This window comes from Hyperolius riggenbachi, chromosome 8 (assembly GCF_040937935.1).
Source record: "Hyperolius riggenbachi isolate aHypRig1 chromosome 8, aHypRig1.pri, whole genome shotgun sequence".
NCBI lineage: Eukaryota > Metazoa > Chordata > Amphibia > Anura > Hyperoliidae > Hyperolius > Hyperolius riggenbachi.
Genome location: NC_090653.1, coordinates 182,679,240 through 182,692,467, shown reverse-complemented (window position 1 = coordinate 182,692,467; position 13,228 = coordinate 182,679,240). Strand labels below are relative to the sequence as shown.

At 42.9% G+C, this 13,228-nt stretch overlaps 1 protein-coding gene across 1 annotated transcript in view; it reads right to left on the bottom strand.

Annotated features, from left to right (window-relative positions):
• Window positions 1-12,370, bottom strand: part of LOC137527493 (endoplasmic reticulum membrane adapter protein XK-like) — a 215,067-nt gene extending 202,697 nt beyond the window's left edge. The window contains exon 1 of the mRNA XM_068248010.1: window positions 12,247-12,370. The gene's annotated coding sequence lies outside the window, so the exon portion shown is untranslated. The remainder of the gene's footprint in view (window positions 1-12,246) is intronic.
• Window positions 12,371-13,228: the final 858 nt, after the last annotated feature.

Sequence of the window (13,228 nt, the reverse complement as noted above, 5' to 3'; positions counted from 1 at the left end):
AGTTTAGACATTCTGCGATCTGAAATGAATGGGTGTACTACTGTGGTTGACACCTGTGTGAATTCTGAAAGATTTTCTTCTGCTTGTGTGGAGTTTGAATCTGTGTGATATACAGGATCTTCTAAAAAAATTAGCATATTGTGATAAAGTTCATTATTTTCTGTAATGTACTGATAAACATTAGACTTTCATATATTTTAGATTCAAATACACACAACTGAAGTAGTTCAAGCCTTTTATTGTTTTAATATTGATGATTTTGGCATAAAGCTCATGAAAACCCAAATTTCCTATCTCAAAAAATTAGCATATTTCATCCGACCAATAAAAGAAAAGTGTTTTTAAAACAAAAAAAGTCAACCTTCAAATAATTATGTTCAGTTATGCACTCAATACTTGGACGGGAATCCTTTTGCAGAAATGACTGCTTCAATGCGGCGTGGCATGGAGGCAATCAGCCTGTGGCACTGCTCAGGTGTTATGGAGGCCCAGGATGCTTCGATAGCGGCCTTAAGCTCATCCAGAGTGTTGGGTCTTGCGTCTCTCAACTTTCTCTTCACAATATCTCACAGATTCTCTATGGGGTTCAGGTCAGGAGAGTTGGCAGGCCAATTGAGCACAGTAATACCATGGTCAGTAAACCATTTACCAGTGGTTTTAGCTCTGTGAGCAGGTGCCAGGCCGTGCTGAAAAATGAAATCTTCATCTACATAAAGCTTTTCAGCAGATGGAAGCATGAAGTGCTCCAAAATCTCCTGACAGCTAGCTGCATTGACCCTGCCCTTGATAAAACACAGTGGACCAACACCAGCAGCTGACATGGCACTCCAGACCATCACTGACTGTGGGTACTTGACACTGGACTTCAGGCATTTTGGCATTTCCCTCTCCCCAGTCTTCCTCCAGACTCTGGCACCTTGATTTCTGAATGACATGTAATAGTTGCTTTCATCTGAAAAAAGTACTTTGGACCACTGAGCAACAGTCCAGTGCTGCTTCTCTGTAGCCCAGGTCAGGCGCTTTTGCCGCTGTTTCTGGTTCAAAAGTGGGCTAATGCTTCTATCTGCTGAAAAGCTTTATGGAGATGAAGATTTAATTTTTCAGCATGACCTGGCACCTGCTCACAGTGCCATAACCACTGGTAAATGGTTTCAATTGGCCTGCCATCTCTCCTGACCTGAACCCCATAGAGAATCTGTGGGATATTGTGAAGAGAAAGTTGAGAGACACAAGACCCAACACTCTGGATGAGCTTAAGGCCGCTATCGAAGCATCCTGGGCCTCCATAACACCTGAGCAGTGCCACAGGCTGATTGCCTCCATGCCACGCCGCATTGAAGCAGTCATTTCTGCAAAAGGATTCCCGACCAAGTATTGAGTGCATAACTGAACATAATTATTTGAAGGTTGACTTTTTTTGTTTTAAAAACACTTTTCTTTTATTGGTCGGATGAAATATGCTAATTTTTTGAGATAGGAAATTTGGGTTTTCATGAGCTGTATGCCAAAATCATCAATATTAAAACAATAAAAGGCTTGAACTACTTCAGTTGTGTGTATTTGAATCTAAAATATATGAAAGTCTAATGTTTATCAGTACATTACAGAAAATAATGAACTTTATCACAATATGCTAATTTTTTGAGAAGATCCTGTAATGCCTGTTTTTCAGGTGTTCCTGTGAGCTTTCCCTGTACCAAGAATGAAACTATGATGTCCACTCGCACTGACATTTGTGAGTCCCTTTCTTGCTCTAAGTACTGACTTTCCACCCTGTACTCTGGATGAGTCAATGTTGCCTTGCAATAAATCTCCTGCAGGTAGCCCAAAGGCTCCTCTAGGTATTGCAGCTAATTTCATCTGTTGTTCTGCCATTTCAGAAATGCAGTCTGGTTTGACTGCTATGAAGGATTCTGCCTGCAGTGAAACTAGACTCAGGGAGTCAGTGTTGGTTTCACTAGATAATCCTGTGCATCCTGTTCTTGAAGATGAAATGCAGTCCCAGTGTATGGTAAACCATCCCTGGGACATCTGATCTGTCCACAGAAGGTATTTGATGTTCGGCCCTGTAACATGGATAGTTCAGAATCCTTGTCAGAAAACTTGGGAAATGATGCTTCTGGAGCCTTGTTTGATGTTCTGGAGGTCTCCAAGTTCCTCCCAAAGGGTGCAGAACTTTTAGGAGGTGCCTCCTGCTCCGCAGGGCCGTTTGAGGTTTTACCCACTTCAGTAGGCATTGCTGCTATACTGACTACCTTTGCAGCTCTTGTGGAGCTCCAGTCATGCGTAGTCAATGATGAGTTCTGGTTGGATACAATTACAGTCACAGAGACTTCTAAGTCTGGGTCCAAGTCTTCTTTTGAAGACCAGTGCTTGTGACCATTACTCGTGATGATTCTTTGCCCGGTCCTGGTTTTGGTCTTGTCGTGACGGACTCTGAGGTTGGCAGTTCCTCGACATGTCCTGATGTTTCTCTTGTGCTAGTATACCCTGATGCGCTCTGTGAGCCAGAATGCCCAAGTGTATCTCGGTTACCAGCATGCTCAGATGCATCCGCGGTGGAGACATGTTCTAATATTGCCTGCCTGCCTGCATGCCCAGAAATGGTCCCTGAAAGCCCTGATCTCGATGGTTGTCCTGGTAATCCTTAATCCGGAATTGTCATAGGTTCCATAGGGGTTCTTGATAGTTCTCCATGTGAGCCTGGTGAACGTTCTGGCCTCTTGGGATCTCTGCGGAGCTTCAAAGTGTTCTGGGAGATCCTGGGAGAAATGTTTCTTGGTACCCTGGATGGGATCAACAGTGGCTTCTCTGTGGAAAGGGACACTTCAAATAGGTATTGTGGCAGGTTTGGTATTTTTGGACGGTCCCTGGAAGGTGGTGGGTATTGCTCGGAGAGGGTCGATGGGTTCTTCTCTGGTATTCACAGTTCTGATGGGTGTTATGCTGAGACTTTTAGTACTGATGGGCATGTTTCTGTGGCTTCTCCTTCCGATGAGTTCGGTTTCGGGAGGATTGAATCTTGAATTGGGCCTTGTCGGGCCCCGACCTTCATGAGTGTCCAGTCAGACTGTTTCGTTGGAGATGTCGGTTTTGAGAGACGTCTGGAAGCCGTCCCTGGGGGGGGGGGTGTACTGTAATGATCCGCGCTGCTGTCTGCTTCGGTAGACAGCTGTTTGACCATTCTTTAGGTCTGAGTGCTGCAGGTCTCTGGAAAAGAGACCTGTCTTCACTCTGCAAGTTTGAGAGTTGCTCTGCTGGTGAGGAATTTGCATCCACTTGTCATGCAAATTGCTTAGCTGCTTCCTTTGATGGCTTGCAGTATAAATGCCATTTCCTCCCAGAATTCCCTGCTGGTCATGATGGTTTGTTCCTGCTAACTTACCTGGAGTCTCAGCCTTAGCTAATCGTTTGCTAAGATTATCTTAGAGTAATTCCTTGGGAGTGCACTAGGCATTCCTTCTAGCGTAGTCAGGTTGTATTATCTGTATTGCGTGGTACTGTCTATCTGTTGCGATTGTCTTGTCGCCAGCGGTGGTCGACAAGAAATCGGTCTGTCTGTCTGGATCGCATCCGCCCTAGTGGTAGTGGCGGTGGTTCCTTCTGTACTCTGTCTGGGAGTGTAGGCCAGAGCTGTGGTTGCTACTGGCTACTCCCTCTGTCTGTCTTGTTTGGAACGAACGCTTGCAGTAGGCTCGGTGAGGTAACCGTTTAGCAAGCGTTCGCGTTCTCTATTCGTTTTCTTGTTACATTGGTTAGTTAGGATTGGCGTGCTTTGTCTCTGTTGCGCTTTTCGTGCGGAGACCGTGCTTAGCGAGTGCATTTGTTATTTTCCTTGGCGTTCTGATCATTGTTATTTGCTGTGTCTTTCTTGCTACACTTGTGCTCTGTCTTACTCGGTCTTGTGTCACTGTTGGCAATCGCCACTCTTGCGATTGCGTTCTCACTTGGTTTCTGCTGTTGTGTGTTCACCGTCGCCGGGTGGCGACTAGATTGGTGGACACACATACATTCTGTCTCTGTGCTCACTTTCTCTCTACAGGTGCATTGCACCAAACCTGGGTTCTGTCATTTTATACGCTTGTGGAGGAGTTCCACAGTGTCAGCGCACGTCTACAGTGTAGACAGTTGAAAAGATAAATTAGTTAATTAAATTAATTTAATAATATTTGTAATACACCAATATATATATGTATCAATATATCTTTCTCTCTATATCTGTGTGTGTGTATACATATATTTATATATATATATATATATATATATATATATATATATATATATATATATATATATATATATATATATATATATATTGATACAAAGTGTATATACAGTATATATATATATATATATATATATATCTATATATATATCTATATATATCTATATATATATATCTATATATATCTATATATATATATCTATATATATCTATATATATATCTATATATCTATATATATATATATATATCTATATATATATATATATATATATCTATATATAGATATCTATATATATATATATCTATATATATATATATATATATATATATGTATGTACCGTAGATATTTATATATATACATATTTATATATATATGTATTTATATATATATATATATCTATATATATGTATATACAGTGGCTTGCAAAAGTATTCAGCCCCCTTGATGATTTCCACATTTTGTCACATTACTGCCACAAACATGAATCAATTTTATTGGATTCCACGTGAAAGACCAATACAAAGTGGTGTACACGTGAGAAGTGGAACGAAAATCATACATGATTCCAAACATTTTTTTTTACAAATCAATCACTGCAAAGTGGGGTGTGCGTAATTATTCAGCCCCGAGTCAATACTTTGTAGAACCATCATTTGCTGCAATTACAGCTGTCAGTCTTTTAGGGTATGTCTCTACCAGCTTTGCACATCTAGAGACTGAAATCCTTGCCCATTCTTCTTTGCAAAACAGCTCCAGCTCAGTCAGATAAGACTGTGCGTTTGTGAACAGCGTTTGTGAACAGCAGTTTTCAGATCTTGCCACAGATTCTCAATTGGATTTAGATCTGGACTTTGACTGGGCCATTCTAACACATGGATATGTTTTGTTTTAAACCATTCCATTGTTGCCCTGGCTTTATGTTTAGGGTTGTTGTCCTGCTGGAAGGTGAACCTCTGCCCCAGTCTCAAGTCTTTTACAGACTCCAAGAGGTTTTCTTCCAAAGTTGCCCTGTATTTGGCTCTATACATCTTCCCATCAACTCTGACCAGCTTCCCTGTACCTGCTGAAGAGAAGCACGCCCAGAGCATGATACTGCCACCACCATATTTGACAGTGGGGATGGTGTGTTCTGAGTGATGTGCAGTGTTAGTTTTGCTTCAATTTATTGCTTCATTAGCACATGAATATGACAATTGTTTCGGGGCCACAGCGGGTCCCCTTCTTCAGATAGTGCAAACAAAACGCTGAAGAGAAGCACCCCCAGAGAATGACACTGCCACAACCATATCTGACAGTGGGGATGGTGTGTTCTGAGTGATGTGCAGTGTTAGTTTACCGCCACACATAGCGTTTTGCATTTTGGCCCAAAAGTTCCATTTTGGTCTCATCTGACCAGAGCACCTTCTTCCACATGGACTGGGGAAGAGTCTGTGTTCATGGATAGGGAACTGGCTAATGGACAAAAAACAAAGAGTTGTGGTCAATGGATCGTACTCAAAATGGGAGACTGTTAGCAGTGGGGTCCCACAGGGGTCTGTTCTGGGTCCAGTGCTCTTCAATTTATTTATTAATGACCTAGTAGATGCAGTAGTGAGCAATGTTGCTATTTTTGCAGATGATACAAAATTGTGCAGAATCATCAACTCTCAGGAAGATAGTGTCATATTGCAACAGGATCTGGATAGGATGGCTATATGGGCACATACATGGCAGATGAAATTCAATGTTGACAAATGTAAAGTCATGCATTTTGGACGTACTAATGGTCTAGCACCATACAAAATAAATGGGATACAGTTGGGGACATCAAACTTGGAGAAGGACTTAGGAGTACTCATTGACAACAAGTTAAATAATCATACTCAATGCCAAGCCGCTGTAGCTAAAGCTAACAAAATTTTGGGATGCATTAAAAGGGAAATAAAAACTCGAGATGCTAGCATAATATTGCCCATTTAACTCTCCAGTAAGGCCAAATCTGGAATATGGAATTCAGTTCTGGGCACCACATTACAAAAAAGATATTGCAGTTTTAGAGCAGGTGCAGAGACGAGCAACAAAATTGATACGTGGGATGGAAGGTCTCACTTATCAAGAAAGGTTAGATAAACTGGGTTTATTTAGTCTAGAGAAAAGACGCCTTAGAGGGGATCAAATTAACATGTATAAATACATCAGAGGGCAATATAATAGCTTGGCGGATGAGCTTTTTGTCCCTAGGCCTTCTCTAAGGACTAGAGGACATGATCTGTGCATGGAGGAAAAACGTTTTAGCCATTTATTTAGGAAAGGGTTCTTTACAGTAAGAGTGATTAAGATGTGGAATGCATTGCCACAGGAAGTCGTTATGGCAAACTCTATACCTGCATTTAACCTGCTGAGCGGTCTGGACGAGCTCAGCTCGTCCAACACCGCCAGAGGCTGCCGCTCAGGCCCTGCTGGGCCGATTTGCACGAAATAAAAAGCAGCACACGCAGCCGGCACTTTGCCAGCCGCGTGTGCTGCCTGATCGCCGCTGTAGCGCGGCGATCCGCCGCGTGCAGCGGCGAAAGAGGGTCCCCCCAGCCGCCCGAGCCCAGCGTAGCCGGAACAAACAGTTCCGGCCAGCGCTAAGGGCTGGATCGGAGGTGGCTGACGTCAAGACGTCGGCTGACGTCCATGACGTCACTCCGCTCGTCGCCATGGCGACGAGGGAAGCGAAACACGGAGGGCCGCTCATTGCGGCCTTCCGTGTTATCTCTTGCCGCCGGAGGCGATCGGAAGATCGCCTCCGGAGCGCCCTCTAGTGGGCTTTCATGCAGCCAACTTTCAGTTGGCTGCATGAAATAGTTTTTTTTTTATTTAAAAAAAACCCTCCCGCAGCCACCCTGGCGATTTAATCAGAACGCCAGGGTGGTTAAAGGGGGCTTAGATGCTTTCCTTGCGTTGAAAGACATCCATGGCTACAATTAATAGGTAATGCCTAATGATGTTGATCCAGGGATTTTATCTGATTGCCATCTGGAGTCGGGAAGGAATTTTTCCCTTTAGGGGCTAATTGGACCATGCCTTGTAAGGGTTTTTTCGCCTTCCTCTGGATCAACAGGGATATGTGAGGGAGCAGGCTGGTGTTGTACTTTATACTAGTTGAACTCGATGGACGTATGTCTTTTTTCAACCAAAATAACTATGTAACTATGTAACTATGTTTGCTGTGTCCCCCACATGGCTTGTGGCAAACTGCAAACAGGACTTCTTATGTTTTTCTGTTAACAATGGCTTTCTTCTTGCCACTCTTCCATAAAGGCCAACTTTGTGCAGTGCACGACTAATAGTTGTCCTATGGACAGATTCCTCCACCTGAGCTGTAGATCTCTGCAGCTCATCCAGAGTCACTATGAGCCTCTTGTGCATTTCTGATCAGCGCTCTCCTTGTTCGGCCTGTGAGTTTAGGTGGACGGCCTTGTCTTGGTAGGTTTACAGTTGTGCCATACTCCTTCCATTTCTGAATGATCGCTTGAACAGTACTCCGTGGGATGTTCAAGGCTTTGGAAATCTTTTTGTAGCCTAAGTCTGCTTTAAATTTCTCAATAACTTTATCCCTGACCTGTCTGGTGTGTTCTTTGGACTTCATGGTGTTGTTGCTCCCAAGATTCTCTCAAACAACCTGTGAGGCCGTCACAGAGCAGCTGTATTTGTACTGACATTAGATTACACACAGGTGCACTCTATTTAGTCATTAGCACTCATCAGGCAATCTCTATGGGCAACTGAATTAAAAAAGGGGGCTTAGTGCTACAAGTGAGACAAGACCAAAGCTAGAGAAGCGTGTAATTGGTACAAAATTCTTCACTTTATTATATCAAAACACACACACACACACACACACACACACACACACACACACACACACACACACACACACACACACACACATTATATAAATATTTAAAAATATAATTTATGGAAGAAGGTTCATACATGTATTTATACATGAATTCACATAGATTTTTATCCACTTCCCGACCGCCCACAGCCGATAAGGGGTGAAAGTGATGTCTGCAACGACCACAATACGCCTTTCGTTGTCGGCTCGTTGCGAACTAGCTGGCAGTGGGTCGTGCGCTCGGATGCGCGTGCAGCCGCCGGCAATAGGCTCCTCCCACCCACTACGTCAACCTGCTGGCCGTTCGGCCGTGGCTTGTTAACTCCTTGATCGACGCATACAATGCATATAATACGCTTTCTAATGTAAACAAAGCATATTGTACAGGCTGCCTCCTGCCCTGGTGGTCCCAGTGATTGAGGGACCACCAGGGAGGGCTGCAGCCCCCCTATTATACACCCAAACACACTGATCTTCCCCCCCCCTGCCCCCTGATCGCCCACAGCAACTCTCATACCCCCCCCTCCTCCCCCCCCCCCCCCTCAGACCCCTTTTTGCACCCAATCACCCTCCTACTCACCCATCAATCACTCCCATTCACTATCTGTCAAGACTATTTTTTAGTTTAGGCCCTAAACTACTTCCTGGGGGCTCCTGATCACCCCCCACACCCTCATATCCTCCACAGCCTCCCCCACCCTGTGTACTGTATACATCTATTCTTCCCTATAATCACCCGCTGATCACCTGTAAATCACCTGTCAATCACCCATCAATCACCCCCTGTCACCACCTGTCACTGCCACCCATCAGATCAGACCCTAACCTGCCCCTTGTGGGCACCCTATCACCCGCCCACACCTTTAGATCGCCCTCAGCCCCCTCAACCCCCCCCCTTTTCGATCACCTCACCAGTACATTGCTTGCATCTATTCCCCCCTCTTATCACCCCTGAGACACCCTTCAATCACCTACTGTCAACACCTGTCACCACCTAGCACACATACCCATCAGATCATGCCTTATTTTTCCCCATGTTTACTCCTGATCACTCAGCTAAACCCTCAGATCCCCTTCAGACCCCCTTCCGATCACCTACCCAGTGCATTGATTGCATCTTTTCTCCCCTATAATCACCCAAGAGACAACCATCAATCACCTCCTGTCATATCTGTCACCCCCTAGCACTCCTATCCATCAGATCAGACCGTAATCTGCCCCCTGCGGCTGATCACCCGGCCAAACCCTCAACCGCTCCACCACAGTGACAGAATTTTTTTTTATGATCACTACTGGTCAGTACGACTTCATTGTGGCTGAGACCAACCGTTATGCCACAGAATACGTAACCGCCAATCCAATAAGCTACCATGCCCAGCCTTTTAGGTGGAAACCACTCCAATTTTCTGAACGTAACATTTTTGTGGGCCCTCTCCTTAACATGGGTGTCGTCAAAAAAGAATGTATTGCGATCTTATAGGTCTACACACCCAAAACATCACATGCCAATGCTCATTGCTGCCATGTCAAGATTTGAGAACATCCTGAACTTCCTGCACTTTAGTGCCAATACAACCTGTCATCTAAGAGTCCACCCTGCTTATGACCGGTTCCACAACATTCAGTCCCTCATAGACCACTTGTCATCAAAATTTGCAGATGCTTATACCCCAGAACAGTCATTTAGAGGCATCTGGTTTCCAGACAACTCATCAATATTTTAACCCACTTAAATGCCATGGCAGTATAGGAACCCCTAAGTGACCCAATTTTAGAAAGAAGACACCCCAAGGTATTTTGTTCAGTGTATGGTAAGTTAATGGAAGAGTTCATTTTTTTGTCACAAGTTAGCGGAAATAGTTTTTCATAGTTTTTTTACATAAAGTGTGATTTTGCACTAACTTGTGACAAAAATCAACTCTTCTATTAACTTACCATACACCGAACGCTCCAAATGACTGTTCTGGGGTATAAGCATCCACAAATTTTGATGACAGGTGGTCTATGAGGGACTGAATGTTGTGGAACCGGTCATAAGCAGGGTGGACTCTTAGATGACAGGTTGTATGGGCACTGAAGTGTAGGAAGCGCAGGATGTTCTCAAATCTTGACATGGCAGCAGAGAACATGGGTGTCAGGAACCGGCCCGCGGCACGCCTGCGTATATGGTTCCCGACTGCGGGTTTGACCAGATCACGCGGGGAGCAACCTTATTCAAGCTACAAACAAGGCTGGGACCCCTTAAACACTTCTCACTGCCACCACTAGCTGTTGCTAGAAACATCCACTCTGCTGTCGAGTGCTCACGCAATCCGCGTTTTTGTATTCGGGTCAGTTTTGCGCTTTTGGCTGAATACGGGAACGCCACGCACACACACGCACAATTGCAATCTTACACTGTAGTGAAGCAAAAGCACTAACAGTCATTTCGAACGATACTGTTAGCCACTCTGCTGTCGAGCTACTCGCACTGGCGTTTTCGTACGTTGGGTCAGCTGTGCGCTTTAGGCCAATGTATGACAAACGCCCCACACACAATGCAATTACAATCTCATACGGTAGGGTTGCCCAAACGTACACTCAGGCACGGACTTATACACAGTTACACTTCAGTCTCTTCTAGGCTATGAGTGTTAGTTTAGTACAGCAGAAGTCAAACTTATTAAATAACAATTTAATATTCCAGGAAAAAAAAGTGGAACAATGCAGAATATAATATATACAAAAGATTTACAAAAAACAGGTAAAAAAGTTACAATGATAAAAGTTACAAAGATACACACAAAGTTATTTGTTTACTGAAATAAATGGGGAAAAATAAACGTTATCAGCGTTGTTTGAACGTCATTGGCGGGAGAACGCCGCTTCGACCAGTAGTCAGGCAGCCCTTAGCGTCCCTGCTATCTCCAGAGATCTACCAGTTGTGACTCTCCTAGCTGCTGTTTTATTTCCCATCCCCAGGTGACAACTTGAGCAAGGCTTTCAACATTCCAGAAGGATGTCATATGCAAATGCCTGGCTCAGGCTGGTGTGAGCTGCATCAAAGCATACTGCAGCCAGTCCAGGTGACAATTGCTTCCAAGCACAATACACCTCTGAGACAGTATTCAGACAACAGGGTCCGACCACCTGTATAGGCTTCAAAGCAACTGTCTGATTAAGGGTTTCCTAATTAGAAGCAGACAATTATAGAGTCAATTTACATGTACACCCAGAGCCGGTGCTACCATTCAGGCAGCTAGGCATTTGCCCTAGGGCCCCGACCACTTCAAGGGCCCCCTGCTGACAGTGGTTGGTTGAAAGAGGCGCCGTGGTGGTTTATAAAACACTTAAAAAGCAGCTTAAAATTTGACAAAATATTTTGAGGTGGCTTACCTCAAATAACGAAAATCTTTGATGAAGCAAAAAGATTTTATTAATAGCACAGGCAACGCGTTTCACGGGTCTAAGCCCGCTTCCTCAGGCCAAATAACAGTGCCTACATAGCAGAGAAATACTTCCTAGTATACTAACATCTTAATACAGAGAAACGAAAAGTGTTTTTAGATATTAATTTTCTTCTCCTTAGTGGACTTATTTGTAAACATGCAGTATAATCCATATATATACATATATATACACACACATCTTCAATCCCCTATATACACACGCATATATACAGTAGTCTCAGACTTAGCACAAATACATATATTAAATATTATAAGTATTGATATTTTTTCATATTGAGCTTAATTAGACTGCTATTGCTTTTTCTCGTATGTTGCCATAAAATAAAAATTCATTACTTAGAAAACAGTCAATAAAAAGGGCGACATATTAGTTTATAAATGTATTCTATAAAAGTTTGCTACAAATTAATTGATACTGGCTGCATAAGTAATTAATTAAATAAATAAATAAGATCTCATTTACATAATATATGAACTGGGTGTAAAAGGTAAACATGTAAATTCATAAAATATTCTCATAAGACTTGGCCAGCTAATAAATGATAGGACATATTATAGGCAGCGTTAGGCTGATGAAGCTGCGCTGGCCTATAGCTAAAAGTTAGCTGGTCACTAATGGTTAAAAATAATACAGTGCATAGTAACAGTTTTAGGCAGCAGGGGGAGCGCTGAGCAGCATTTTGTCAAACGGAGTTCTTTACTTACCAAACTACAATGATATAGTCAGCATAGGGAGCCTCTAGTGGGGGGGAACGTCTGTGCTCCACTATATAGATTTAAGATTGATGAGCGAGCGGCCGCAGATTTGCGCGCTCGCTGTATGCAGGGGGCGTGACAGGTGTGTAATGACGTCATTACGCATGACGCCTTAGGCGGAAGTATGGACGCCACCATTTTTGTTAAGGGCGTCTCATATGTAAGTGCTGTTAGTTGCCAGCACTCTTGTATTTTAACATGAACCAATATCTTAGTGTCCTGTTTTGCCCACTAGATGGCAGCAAAGGATAACAAATGGATTTATTTCTGTGGGCATAAGTATTTCAAGTGCTACGATCTTAGTGGAACTAGATTTAAATGTTTAAACGTGATACAAATTATGTGAAAAGATTGAATTTATCGTATTGATAAGAACCTATCTGCAGTGCTTAGTGTGTTTTACATATCTGAACTATGTAAATTAGTTGTGGATTTGTTATTATTAGTAGTATTTGGTGGCAATATTAACCACTTCCCAACAGAGGGGTTTTACCCCCTGACCACCAGAGCAATTTTCACCTTTCAGCGCTCCTTCCATTCATTCGTCTATAACTTTATCATTACTTATCGCAATGAAATGAACTATATCTTGTTTTTTTTGCCACCAATTAGGCTTTCTTTAGGTGGGACATTATGCCAAGAATTATTTTATTCTAAATGTGTTTTAATGGGAAAATAGGAAAAAACGTGGGAAAAAAATTATTGTTTTTCAGATTTTGGCCTTTATAGTTTTTAAATAATGCATGCTACTGTATTTAAAACCCATGAAATGTATTTGCCCTTTTGTCCCGGTTATAAAACCATTTAAATTATGTCCCTATCACAATGTTTGGCGCCAATATTTTAATTGGAAATAAAGGTGCATTTTTTTCATTTTTGCGTCCATCCCTAATTACAAGCCCATAGTTTATAAAGTAACAGTGTTATACCC